This window comes from Lepidochelys olivacea, assembly GCF_965140295.1.
Source record: "Lepidochelys olivacea isolate rLepOli2 genome assembly, chromosome: 23".
NCBI lineage: Eukaryota > Metazoa > Chordata > Testudines > Cheloniidae > Lepidochelys > Lepidochelys olivacea.
The window spans coordinates 6,705,588-6,719,227 of record NC_140433.1 but is presented as its reverse complement, the minus strand read 5'-3'; the positions used below and the strand labels follow the sequence as shown (position 1 = coordinate 6,719,227).

Genomic DNA, 13,640 nt, shown 5'->3' with positions numbered 1-13,640 from the left:
CACCTGTGCAGCCGCCCGAACCTGCTCGCGGCGCGGCGCGGCGCGGCCGGAGGGAGCTCGGAGCCAGGTCAGTGCCAGCCCCGCGCGCGCTGCCCACGCGCCCCCGGCCCGGCCAGGGGCTCGCGCAGCCCGGGCACCTGCGCCCGCCGTGCGGGGAGGGGGATCGGCCCGTTCCAGCGGCGCTGCCCCGGCTGCGGGGACAGGGCTGGGGGGGTCTGTCTGCCTGCCGCCTGCCCGGGGCATCCAGCGGCGGGGGGGCCCGGCGCGCCTGGAGCGGAGCCGGCCGCAGGGAGCGCCCGGCCGGCGGGTTAGGGTGGGAAATACTCCAGCTGCGGGCCGGGGAAGGGGCGCTCCCCGGGTACGATTCGGGGGGGGTGGGTTTGGGGCTGCCGGCCGGGGGGTGAGACCGCCCTAGCCCGCGGTGCGCCCGCGGCCCTAACCCCAACACGTGTCTGAGCTTCTTCGGGACACGGGACGTCGGACCGGTCGGGCTGGGCTTTCCCGCAGCGGGGGAGAGCCGGGCACGGAGCTGGTGGGAGGATGGTGGCTGGGGCGGTCTGGTCACTGGTGTTACCCAGGCAGGCCTCTGGCGCCGCTGTCTCTTGGCCGGGGTTAAGCCCTCACTGGGGTCACCGGCTGCAGCAGCCCGACGCCAGGCCTGGCGCTCTGGGGTGCGTGGGCATGCAGCATGGTGCTGATCTGCTCTGGCCCAGGGTTTGCTCCCAGCTGGCATTTGGCATTGGACTGTTGAGAGACCCCACGCACTGGGACCCTAGCCCCAACCCCGCCCAGGCGGGCCCCAGAGCAGCTGGGGAGGGGTGCTGCCGGACTCCGGAAATGCCTTGGCTTTGCCTCGGTAGGTCCAGCCTCCCTGGGCACAGACCGGCCATGCATCCTCTGGTTGGGACTCTGCTGAGCTTCCCAGCCCCGCTTCCCCTGACCCTTGTGCATTGCGGGGTGGGGGTGGGGACATGAAGCAGCACCAACCTCAGGACTGATTCTGACCTCGCTCATCCCAGCATAACCTAACTCCCCATTTACCCAGGGGATGAGGCCTGGAGTAGTCTCAGGGACCCCCTGGGCTTGTGCAGGCTCCATGAGTCACTGGGATTAGCCTCCAGCCTGGAGTGAGCAGCCAGAGATAAGTGCACGTACCAGCCTGGCCATAAAAGGCTCCTAGTGGCTGGCGGCATTCTGGCCTCCCACATTCTTATAATTAGCCGATACCAGCTTGTCAGTGCCCCATGCCTGGGCGCCAGGCCAGGGGCTCTGGGAGATGCTGCATGACATGCTGCCAGACTGCCTGCAGGGATTGGCATTTGCAGGCCCCAGCTGGGATCAGCCACGTCCAGTAGCTGGGGTTGCTGTGTCCCGTGGCCGAAATGTGGCAGAGTGGCTATCAGCCCCCAAAGGTGCTGCTGAGCTGGCTGCAGTGGGGCCTTCCTGCTGCCCCTGGCCCTTGGTTCAAACCCCTGCGACCTGCGTGGCATGTGATGCCCCTGGCTTTATTGCTAGTTCCCTGGTGTCCCTGCTCTGCTAGGCTGTGGGAGCTTGGTCGGCCTGACCTCTGCCCACCGTGCAGCATGGGGGGAGGTGATTGCCCATTTGAGTGACTGGGCTGAATCTGCTGCGAAAGAGCTGGAGACAGCCATGTGGAGAGGTGGGAGCAGCCCTGGCAGAGTGTTGACTCTGGACCCTAATGCTGACGGATGGTCGTTAGCTCTCTGGCTGCTGATCGTGTTAGGAGAAGCATTTGGGCAATGTGTTATCCAGCGCTGTGCCCAGTGGTAGGTTCGGAACGTGATGACAAACTTATTTTTGTGAGCGGCCAAGCAGATGGGCACCCCGATGTAATGGGCTGTTCTCTGTGCTCTCGGCTTCCCCAGGCACCACCCGGTGCAGTCCTGGCTGCTGCTGGTTCTGCAGCACTAGGAAACATTACTTGCTGTCTAGATATAGTGGTGATAGGTGCATTGGGATGGAGTGAAGGGGGGCTGAATGTGTGGTGTCCTGTGCCAGGATGGGTGGTGCTGTGCAATCTGTTTTTGTGGTGTTGCTCCCTCCAGCTGTGTGACACTGACACATCTGACTCCCCTGGCAGGTCCTTTGCCAAGGAGCCAGGGGTGGGTGGGGAAGGCACATTTGGTTTTCACTTGGGGAAGGTACAGGTTCTTCCAGGCCTTGGAGCATGGAGTGGGAGATCAGAGGTGGGTGGGAGGCTGCAGTGCCAGGCAGGGAAAGGCCCCCAGCCCAGAGGATCTGGTGCCCTGTGGTGCATGTATCCCTGTGCAGAGTGGGCATGAAGCGCTCCAGATCAGGGCTCTCAGTGGGGGAGAATTGGGCCAAGAGCCTGTGTGGGACAGGAGGGGAGATGGGGAGACTGGGCAGCATCCCAAAGTAGCCAGAGCAGTGGGGCTAGAGATCCCAGCAGGAGGAGGCATACCTTTTCCCAGCCACCTGGGTCTCCCCTTATCAGCACTGTGGGGATGGTCTCTGGCCTGTCCCCTCAGAGCTCCTCCCTGCCAGTATGGTAGGGAGCATGTCTCTCTCCCTATTCCATAGAGGGCGGCAAGGAAGACTGGCTCCCACTCGCCTCCCTCGCCCCATGTCTGACTTCCTGTCCCTACGCTGTTTCTTGGCTCCACTCGGGTGGGGTTGGATTGCATTTGCCATTCTGAGGTGCTTCTGGGAGGTTTGAGCACAGACTGGCCCTAAATCCAGAGCCCCCAGCTGGTGGTAGGGAGCTGCTGGGGTGGGCGGCTGGGACTGCAGGGTCCGGGAATCCTGCTGCTGGGATGAACTAGGCTGTGTTCAGTATCCACAGTGGGTCCCTGTTCCCAGCTTTGCCGGGTAAATGTTGGCAAGGAGCTCATGCTGCAGAAACCGGCTCGTCTCCACTCCTCAAGGGGCCCTGCCAGCCGGGCTGGGACTGAGCAGCCAGCCCAAGCCCAACTGCTGCCAAACCCTCCTCTGGATTCAGTGAAGTGGCTGCAGGCTAATTGCTCCTCCTCGTCAGAGGCTGGGGAGCAGGGACATCACACAGGGAGTGTGGGCAGACCAGCTAGATGGCAGCACAGGGCAGGCACTGACAGCCGAACCCCCTGGGGCTGCCAATTTTGCATGCGTAGTGGGGCCCAGCTCGTTGGGTGAATGGTTCATCAGTGACCCCTTGCAGAGCCACTGATGCCAGGGGAAAGTGAGGGCCAAAAATTGCATGTTAAACGCGCAGTTTGCACCAGTGCCAATTACTTCATATGGTGCTGGGCACAGTAAATTGGGCACTGTGCTTCAGGAAGTGGCACGTGGGGCTCAGCCATGGGCGCTCTCCCCTTGTAGGCAGTGCCAACCCTAATGCCCCAGTGCGGTGCTAATGAGCACTGTGCTGCAGGGAGCCGGGCCGGGGCTCAGCAGGGGGCGCTGTGCTGCAGGGAGCCGGGCGGGGGCTCAACGGGGGGCGCTGTCGTCTTGCAGTCAATGCTGACTCCAGGGTGGTGTCGGGGGGCGCTATGCCCATAGAGGTGCCATCTTTCAAAAGAGATGCCGATTGCTAAAGATCCCAGGGAGTTTTTGCAGGAGGGCTGCTCGTTAGCCAGAGAGAGGGGGCCACATTGCCACTGGCTGTTTTGCTAGTTCCCCTGGTGTCCCTGCTCCGCTAGGCCATGGGGGCTTGGTCAGCCCGTGCTCTGCTCACTGTGCTGTGCAACATGGGTGTCAGGCTGTGGTGCCCATTGGGTATCTCTCAAGGCCCCGGTAGTTTGCTGTGGGAACCTTCCTCACTTCCTGTCCCAAACCGCACTCAGTGTTGCTTGTGTGGCTGTTTTAACGAGCTGCCCTGTTCCACCTGGCTGCACTTCAGCAGTGGGTGAAGTGAGTCCTGTGTGCACCCCCTGGGCCTGGTTCTCCAGGGCCGTGTCCTCTGGCTGCTGTTTATACCTGGCCTCATGCTCCCCGCTGTCGGGCCGGGGCAGGCCAAAGGTGTTTATGTCAGGCAGGGGAGCGAGGCACCTGGGCTGGGCAGCGGGATGTGCTTTATGAGAGACACTCCCAGACGCTGGGCACTGCCGCAGAGCCTGCCCTGCTATTAAGGGCTTTGGTGCATTGGCTCAGCCTGGCTGCAAGTGGCTGTTTGATCTCTTGGCCGGCTCCCAGCACTGACTGCAGCTAGATGGTGCTTGTAAAGATGCACAGCCACGCCTGCCTGGCAGCGCGAGTACGCGCCATTCGCATGAGGCAATCACTGTTCCTTCTCCCTCCCTGGCTCCACCTCCGGCTGGGGGGTCCCCTTCCTGTTTGCCTGCTCCCCCAGCTCTGTGGAGGTGCCTGCGAGGACCTCCTCCGTGCAGAATGGCCGCTCCTGCCTCCACACGGCTTCCTTGGCAGACCCTGAGCTCTGTCAGCGTCGTTCTGCACCAGGCGTGCTCCCATGGGACAGTGCCTGGAGGGTACCAACAGCCCCACCCCGAACAGAGAGTGTCTGCTTTGATCTGGCCCCTGGGCAGGGGCATTGCTGGCTCAGGGGGCAGGGAATGGGATACAGGATCTTCCCCTCTAAGGGGCACTAACACCTATCTGGCCTCAGGGCAGTGGGACGGGCTGGCTTCTGGGGGCAGGGAATGGGATACGAGGCCTTTCCCCTCTAGGGGGCAATAGCACCTATCTGGCCTCAGGGCAGTGGGACACGACGGGCTGGCTCAGGGGGCAGGGAATGGGACTTGGGGCCTTTCCCCTCTAAGGCACCAGCCCATGCTGCTTGCTAGTGACTGCACTGTCTCCCCTCTCTGCTGCTCTGTGGCTGAGGTGAAGGGGTTTGATGAGGCCCAGCCCTTAGGGTAGGGTCCCATCACCAACCTCATTTTGGCCAGTGGCACTAACTGACCCCTTCCATATAAAATCTCAGCAGAGCGGCTTGGGGCTGAATGGGCCATGGGCAGCCAGGCCCACTTGACCCCTGGGGGGTGGGCTGGGGGTCCCTGCAGGGCTGGGCTGGAGCCTTGTGTCTGTGGGGCTGGGATTGCAGCTCCTGCGGGGCAGGACCAGCCCTGCGCCTGGCTTGTGAGCTGGCATTAACCGCTGGCTCTCGGAAGGATCTTAGCGCCAGGTCCAGTGCAGGGGGGAGCCCCGGGTGTGGAGACAGGCCCCCATCAGGCCTGGCCAGCCCTCCCGGGCGTAGGGAAGGACACAGTAGTGTAGCTACACCCGGGGAATGACGTTCACCCTCTTCTCATCTGGGGAACGTGGTGCCGAGCGTGGGTTGATTTGTCCATTTCTGTTCTTACACTGCCCTACTGGCAAGGCTGGCCCCAGAGCTCCAGCCTGCCCTGGGGAGCTGGGGGCTCTGGTTGGCCCCTTGGCTTCCCCCAGCGCCCCTTGATGCTGGCTTATACCAGAACTGCCCTCGCTGCCTTGGGCGCAGACATACTGGGGGCTCCCCTCCGCTGACAGTGGAGGATATATCTGTGTGTGGTTCCAGCAGCCGATCTTCTGCCCCGGGGTCCAGTCCCTGTTCTGTTGCAGGCTGCCTATGGGACAAGTCACTCAGCCTCCATGGGCCTCAGGTCCCAGCCATACCGCGGGGAGACGGCCGGGGCTGCGAGGCGCCCAGGTACTGTGGTGGTGGGGACCGGAGGTGGAGGGGCGTGGGTAACTCATGGTAGTCACCCTGCGGCTGTAGCATCCAGGAGCAGGGGTCCCACGCAGCGCCCCCCCAGTGACTCCAGCGTGAGCGGGGCTGGTGCCGATTCTGGGCATTGCGGCAGCCTGGCGGACGTGCAGCTCCTGGGCGTGTTTCTGGCGGTCAGCACCAAACAGGCATGTTCCTTAATTCCTTTGGGATTCTGACTCCAGGAGTGGAGGGCTCTCGCTGCGCCCCATGTGCTTGAGCAGGACAGTGCTTACCCTGTCCCACGCTCACTGGCTCGATTCCCATCATGCCCCAGAGCAGGGTGTTCCCTGCCTGTCTGTGCTGTGGCATCACCATGGGCGAGGGCACCATGGCCCATGCCAGGCAGAGCCAGGAGGTCTGGCTGACCAGCCCATGCTATGCTGGTGCGGTGCCCTCTCTGCGGAGCTCTAGGCTGGGCATCCTACGGCCATGCCCACCAGCATATGTGCACCCGTTGTGCTGAGCTCTGGAAGGGACGTGTCTCTGGCTCTGTAGCCATTGCATGGCCCAGGGCTGGGCTCTCGAAGAAGCCAAGCGGAGTGGGGTGCCTATGAAATTCAGTGGGGCTAGGGTGTCCCAAACTCCTCAGGCTCAAGAGTGAGATACTCCTGCCCTGGCGTGCTTGAGGGGCTGCTGAGCCAGCGGGGGGCACTGGCGTAGAACCCCATGGTCAGGGAGACTTGGGCCAGCTGGAATTTAAACACATTTTTTTTAGGAAGCAAAGTCCATGGGATGGGGTCCCCTCCTGCAGCTTGGCACATCACCTCCTCCCCGGCTCCCCCCTCCCAGCACCTTCCTGGTGCTTCACAACCCCCCTTCTCTCCCCCATTTTGTTTCTGTGGCCTTCAGGGACACTCGCTGAACCTTGCCTGTGTCAGCACCAGCATTTCCTGCAGTGCCCACCCTAGTGGCCCCTTGGGCTGGGGGTCTCTGATTCCTGCTCCAGGCGTGTGAGGTGGCTGCCGTCCCTGAGTATCTGGGTTCGTCTGCAGCTCAGCTGTCCCTGGGGTCATGTCCTCCCCTCTCCCCTGACTAGGAGGCTCTGAGCCGCACTCTGCCCCAGAGACCCCTGGCACCACAGAACAGGAGAGTGGCCCAGGGCCGTGTCCTGTGGGAGGGACTTTAATATAGCTAAAGGCCAGGCCCTGCATCTAGGAACCAAGGCCGGTGCTCATGCTGGCAGGACGAGGAGCAGGGACTGAAAGGGACTTGGGGTCACGGTGGACATCAGCTGGGGCAGTGTGGCTGAGAGGCAGAATGTGTGAGCAAGAGATGTTGAGCAGGAGCAGGAAGGGGGGGGTCACCTGGGTATATGGCACTGGTGAGACCCTCACGGACCCTGTGCCCAGTTCAGGGGCCTTCAGAAAGGGGAGTGATGAACTGGAAAGGGCTCAGAAAAGAGCCACAAGAGCCGTACAAGGGCTGGAAACCTGCATTCAAATTTCTTCAGTCTCGCTCTGCCGCGAGGTGACTGGATCTGTCTGCAACACCCTGGGCAGGAGGGTTTTGGGAGTAGAGGGCTCTGCAGCCCAGCGGACAAAGGCAGGGTGAGATCGATGGCTGGAAGCTCAGGTAGATCCAGAGCAGCCAGAAGGTGTAGCAGTGAGGGGCGTTAACCAGCCACGGGAAGGCCCCATCTATTGGTGGGTTTAACTCCAGACTGGCTTTGTCTCCTTGAGTGCTTCACTCTGGCTCCAGCAGCCTGGATGGGCTGGGAGGCAAGGCCCTGAGGAACCACTGTGACCATCCAGTCTGACCTGTAGGACACGGGATAGGGGATATCAGGGGGTTAGATGGATGCAGAGGATCTAGGAATAATCAGAGGGGTTACACGTGCAGCAAGTGAGGGCTAAGCAGGAAGATGATCAGGCTTGACAAAGCCCTGGCTGGGATGATTTAGTTGGGGATTGGTCCTGCTTTGAGCAGGGGGTTGGACTAGATACCTCCTGAGGTCCCTTCCAACCCTGATCTTCTATGATTAGGGAAGGTCTGTGTGGAGCCCTGGGTTCCTCTGGGATGGATGGGAGAGTGTCAGCTTGGGTCAGGTCTGGCTGCCATCGGGTCACAAGGTGAGGTTTACAAAACTTCTCCTGTTGCTGCAGTTGTGACACTGCTGTGGGGGGCTGGACCGGGAGCTCCAACCACCTGAGGCCCTGGTCGCGGGGCCTCCTCCCACCCTGGGGGGCCCCTGCTGATGTGCAGCCCTCCATGCAGGACAGGGCAGTCTGTGCTCAGAGGCCCCCACCTGCCAGAATCTGGGGCCACGAGGCCAGTGCCACTTTGCTTCTGGGTTGAGCCAGGGAAGGGTTGTAGTGCAGTGAGGGGGACCCAGCCCCGGACTCCCGGGCCCTGCAGGGGAGGAGCGCACTGACCCCCAAGACTCCCTGCCGAGCTGGCAGCAGTGGGTGGTGGCCCGGGTCCGTGATGGTGTCTCCCGATGGTGACATTTGGGGCTGGGGCCCTGCTCCTGGACCAGTGAGGGAGAGGGCTGGTTTGCTGGGGGGCGTTGGGCCGGTCTGTCTGCCTGGTGCATCCTGTGGGCTGGGCGGCTCCAGCTGCGCGTTACCTGGCTCTCTGGAATTGGGTGTGGCTGGCTAGGGAACAGGTTTCCCTAGTGGGCGGCGGCAGAGCGAGTGTCTGGGACATGCACGGTGCTGTGTGTTACTCACCCGCCTGCCAGTGCCGCCTGGGGGCTGGGGCCGTGCAGGGGGCTGCGTGGGACTTTCTGCCGGCCGGGGTGGGCACCAAAGCCACAGGTGGCTCAGAGCTGGGCTGTCCTGAGGGATGGAGAGCGGTGGCACCTGGCTAGTGCCAGCTCGCTGGACCTGGGGCTGGTTACAGCCCACTGCTGGCTCACCCCTGGACTCACTGCTCCCTCAAGGCTGGTGCGGGAGGCCAGGGGTTCACTGCTGGCTGCAGAGCTGTGCTGGGGATGTTACCGCAGCACCTTCTGACAAAGCCCTCCTCCTTCACCCCTTCCCCTCCTCTAGGCGGCCCCAACGGGCCAGTGCCAGGACTAGGCCCCAGGGGGGCCCTCCCGAGGCTCCCAGCGTATGAGGAGAAGCTTCCAGGATGTCTGGCAGGAGACACCCCTCTCCCCCATCCCAGGCAGGCAGGTAGCTCCTGAGGTCCCTCCACCATGGAAAAGCCCCTTTGACCTGGCAGATCCAGTCAGACCCTGCCAGAGAGTGTGGAGAAGCTGGGGACAGGGCAGGTCCGTGGCTGCCAGTGGAAAGCTGAGCCCTGTGCCGAGGGTCCTGGCTCCCCCGTCCTCAAGTGTCTGCTGCCATCACCAACGTAGCCAACTGCATGGCCAGGCCAGTCCTCCGTTCAATTTGCATTTGCGCTAGGGAAAGTGACTATGTCATGGCTGCTTGCCCCAGTTCTGCAGAGGCTGGTGGCTGGCACCAGCCCTTTGCCTGGGCCAAGAACCTTGGACAGCTGCACACTCCCACAAGCCGTCTCTTGAGTTGCAGGCCCAGCTCTTGGTGCCCGCCGGTGTGTCTACACCTGTCGGGTTCGGTACCTCTGACTGCATGGGACACTCGGCCGTGTGGTGCCCACTTCTCCACTCTTGTCAGGCCGGGGATGAGCAGGAGTTCTGAGCGGAGAGATCCCCCGTGCAGCTCTCTCGGGAGCTGGAGACACCAGGGGTTGGAAGGAGGATTCCCGGCTTCTGTCCATGGCTCTGGGAGGGGAGTGGGGTCTAGTGGGAAAGAGCAAGGGGCTGGGAGCCAGAACTCCTGGGTTTTGTTCCCAGCTCTGGGAGGGGATGGGGTCTAGTGGTCAGAGTGGAGAGGGAGCTGGGAGCCAGGACTCCTGGGGTCTATCCAGAGCTGTGGGAAGGTAGTGGGTTCTAGTGGTTGGTGGGGAGAGGGTTGGGAGATGGGATTCCTGAGACTTCTCCATCTTGCTGCATGACCTGGGGTGAGTCCCTGCTTGTCTGTGCCTTGCTCTCCCTGCGGCTGCTGGAGCTGGTAACGCTACCCAGGCTCCGGCAGGTCCCTGGAGGCTCTGTGCTCCCCAGTGCTCTGGCGCAGGGGTGGAGCCCGCTGGCCCAGCGCCGGGTTGTTGGGTTTCCCTCTGATGCCCATGAGGTGGCGGGATCTGCCCTGTCTGCCTGCTGAAGGGTGAGAGTGCATGAGGCTGCAGCTGGGCAGGGTGGAGGGAGAGGGGACAGCCCTGGCGCTGCCCTCTGCACTGCCTCTGCCCCCCTGGCGCTGCCCCGTGACGGCACCAGTTGTGCCTCTCCCTGGCAGGGCGACCCAGCCAGGGCCCAGATCAAGAGGGGGTGGCGTGAACAGACCCAGCCAGGGTTCTGTAGAGGGGCCCCGGGGGCAAGCGAGGCTAACCTAGAATCATAGACCCATAGGGTGAGAAGGCATGGCAAAGGTCACCTAGTCTAACCACCTGCCACGATGCAGGATTTGTTGTGTCTAAACCACCCATGACAGGTGGCTCCAGCCTCTTTTTGAAAACCTCCAGCAAAGGACCTCCCTAGGTGTCTGTTCCATTGTCCTACTGTTCTTACAGTTAGGAAGTTTTTTCTGAGATTTAATCTAAATCAGCTGTGCTGTAGTTCGAACCCATCACCTCTTGTCCTGCCCTTTGTGGCAAGAGAGAACAGCTTATCTCCATCTTTTTTTATGGCAGCCTTTCAAATATTTGAAAACCATTGTCATGTCCCCCCTTAATCTCCTCTTTTCAAGACTAAACATACCCAGTTCCTTCAACCTTTGCTCGTATGGCTTGCGTTCCATCCCTCTGATCATCTTTGTCACTCACCTCTGGATCCTTTCTAGTTTCTCCACACCCTTTCTAGACATTGGTGACCAAAACTGGACACTGTCCTCCAGCTGAGGCCTAAGCAGTGTCTAGCAGAGCGGTACTGTCACCTCCTGTACTTCTGCTAATGCAATCTCAAATTGCATTTGCTTTTTTGCAACAGCATCACGTTGTTGACTCATGTTGAGGTTGGGATCCACCACAACTCCCAGATCCTTCTCAGTAGTGCTGCTGCCAAGCCAGTTATCCCCCATTCTCTGTTTGTTTTTTTCTCCCCAAGGGTGGCACCTTACATTTGTCTTTGTTGAATTTCATTGTGGTGTCTATACCCCAGTTCTCTAATTTATCAAGATCCTTTTGGATTCTAGCTCTATCCTCCAAAGTGTTGGCAACCTCCCACCTCCAGCTTTGTGTCATCTGCAGATTTGATCAGGGTGCTCTCTAGTCCTACATCCAGGTCATTAATAAACACGTTAAACAACATCAGACCCAGAACAGATCCCTGCGGAACCCCACTGGAGACCTCCCTCCAATCCAACATCATTCCATTTATAGTTACTCTTTCTTTGTGGTGGTTTAACCAATTATGTATCCACTCAATGGTAGTTCTGCTGAGCCCACATTTCTCCAGGTTACTTATCAGAATGTCATGTGGGACTGTGTCAAAAGCCTGGCTAAAGTCTAGGTATATGATGTCCACTGCATCCCGCCCAGCCACCAATCCAGCTACCCTGTCAAAGAAGGATAAGTAAAGAACACATCAGAGATCTTCTGGCCAACCTGAATGAATTCAAATCCGCGAGGCCGGATGCTATTCACCCCAAGGTGCTGAAGGAATTAGCTGACGAAATCTCAGAGCCAACTGGCGATAATATTTTCAAACTCATGGATGACGGGAGAGGTCCCGGAAGACAGGAGAAGGGCCAGTGTGGTGCTCATCTTTAAAAAGGGGGGAAAGGAGGAGACGGGGGACTACAGACAAGTCAGCCTGACCGCAATACCTGGGATCTATTAGAGCAATGTCTAAAATGTTCCATTTGCAAATTCCTGGAGGATGAAGGGGTGATCACTAGCAGCCAGCATGGATTTACTAAGAACAAATCATGTCAAACCAGCTTGATATCCCGTCCCCTTTAATGTCTGTGGTAACTTCTCTAGTCGTCCGGTCACCTGTTTTCTTGTGTGAGGACTGAAGCAAAGTAGGCATTGAGCAGTTACTGGCTCGCCTTCTCCATTGAGCAGCAGCCCCTCACCATCCCTACTCTTCTTCTCTGCCTGACGTATTTGTAGAACCCCTTCTTGTTGGCTCTAACATCCCGGCCAGCTGTAGCTCATTCCTTGCCTTGGCTTTCCTGATTTTGTCCCTACACACTTGCGCTGGTCCCGTGTACGCTCCTTGGTGACCTGCCCCTCCTTCCGTTTCCTGTAGGATTCTCGAGCCCTGACTGACTGGCCAGCAGCAATGGGCCTGGGGCCTGTCCCACTTGAAGGGCTGTGCTGTGATACCAGGCGCCCCATTTCCCTCCTGGCCACAGGGACCCCCGGTGCCCCTCGCCTACTTGGAAAGTTTAGGCAAAAATGGTTAAGTGCAGAGTTGGGGGTGGGGGGGATGCACTTTTCCCATGATTTGAAACCCCCAAAGCGTCTCTGGGTCACACACACGTGCCCCGGGGCAGCAGCGCACAAAGCATCGCAACAGCTGCTTCCCGTTGAGAGCTTGTGCAGTCCCATGGAAGCCGCTGGAGTCCCGCTGAAGCCAGGAGTCGAGCGCATGCCAAGGGGCTTTCCCAGAGCAGGATCTTACGGGGGCTTGCAAGTGCATTTGGGGGTGGGGGCCGCGCCCCAGGAGCATGTCGGGGGCCACGTCTCCCCGGCGTACTGAGCTCCTGGAGAGCAGTCTTCCTGTGGCTCGTTCTCTGAAGGGGGGATGGGGGACGGATAGCTCAGTGGTTCGAGCATTGGCCTGCTAAACCCAGGGTTGTGAGTTCAATCCTTGAGGGGGCCATTTAGGAATCTGGGGCAAAAATTAGAGATTGGTCCTGCTTTGAGCAGGGGATTGGACTAGACGACCTTCTGAGGTCCCTTCCAACCCTGATATTCTGTGATGCTAAGGGGCTGGTGTGACGGGGGTGCCTGACACTCCTGGGCTTGGCGCTCCCACCATCCCCTTCTCCTGCAGTGTCACAGCTGAGCTGCAGCCCCCCGGGGGATATCTCCGTTCAGCTGCAGGCTGGCTTGGGGAGCTGGTAGGAGGGGGCTGTGGCGCCCTTCATGGCTCTTCCTGTTTCCTCTTGTCCTGGGACCTTCATCCTAGAGCAGAGATGGACAGGACCAGAGCCTGGAGAGCTGGGCGACTGGAGCAGCGGTGGTGATGCACAAGGGGGGACAGGAGTGACCTACAGGGCGATGCTGCCCCACCTCGGAAGCGTCAGGACAGGCTGCTTCAGCCCCACAGAGCCTCAACCCCCACGTGCTACAACCCTGTGGCATCTCTATCAGTGTCTCCCAACTGTCCCCACCTCCTCCAGCCTGATGGTGCATCACAGTGATGCGCAATGCCAGGCTGAGCTCGGGAGACGCTCAGCAAAACCACTGGCCATTCAGCCACACAGGTGTGCCCCAGCTTCCTGGGCTTTGCACGCGAGTGCCTGGGCTTTGCACACCTGTGTGTGTGCTCTGTGTGTGTAGGGTGTACATACCTGTGTGTGTGTGTGTGTAAGGTGTTATAGCACAGTGGGTACTCACGGGTGTGGCGCCTCCTACTGGTCAGTCCGGGAATTAGCCCATTCCAGCCTCAGAGCGCCTCCTGCTGGCCGTTATATCCCTACTGGTACCTGCTTCCTCATCTATCTCCACCACTGTACTTCAGACACGTCAGGCCCCGTGTCCCTCCCTGTGCCTCTTATCCCCCATATTCTGGGTCTCCCCTCCCCCTTGCCTCAATGGCTACTGCCAGTTGTCATCTAGCCCCCTTTCTCTGGGGCAAACTGCAGTCTGTAGTGGCCAATCATCATGGGCAAGGGGGTTGGACCTGCTGTTTTTCTAGCCCCAGCTGTCTCCCTGCAGCCCCAGTACCTCCTTAGGCCTTCCTGCCAGGCCTCAGCCTGGGAGATCGCCAGGCCTGAGCTCCCCAGCGCTGCTCTGCTGAAGGTACCCTGTCTCTCCAGGCAGCCCGGTCCTTCTTGCTCCAGGG

General features: G+C 60.3%; 1 protein-coding gene across 3 annotated transcripts in view; it reads left to right on the top strand.

Moving 5' to 3' along the window:
- The window catches only part of PPP1R13L (protein phosphatase 1 regulatory subunit 13 like), a 30,187-nt gene continuing 16,547 nt past the window's right edge, over positions 1-13,640 (top strand). For all 3 annotated transcript variants that reach the window (XM_084612370.1, XM_084612369.1, XM_084612368.1), the window contains exon 1: positions 1-67. The gene's annotated coding sequence lies outside the window, so the exon portion shown is untranslated. The remainder of the gene's footprint in view (positions 68-13,640) is intronic.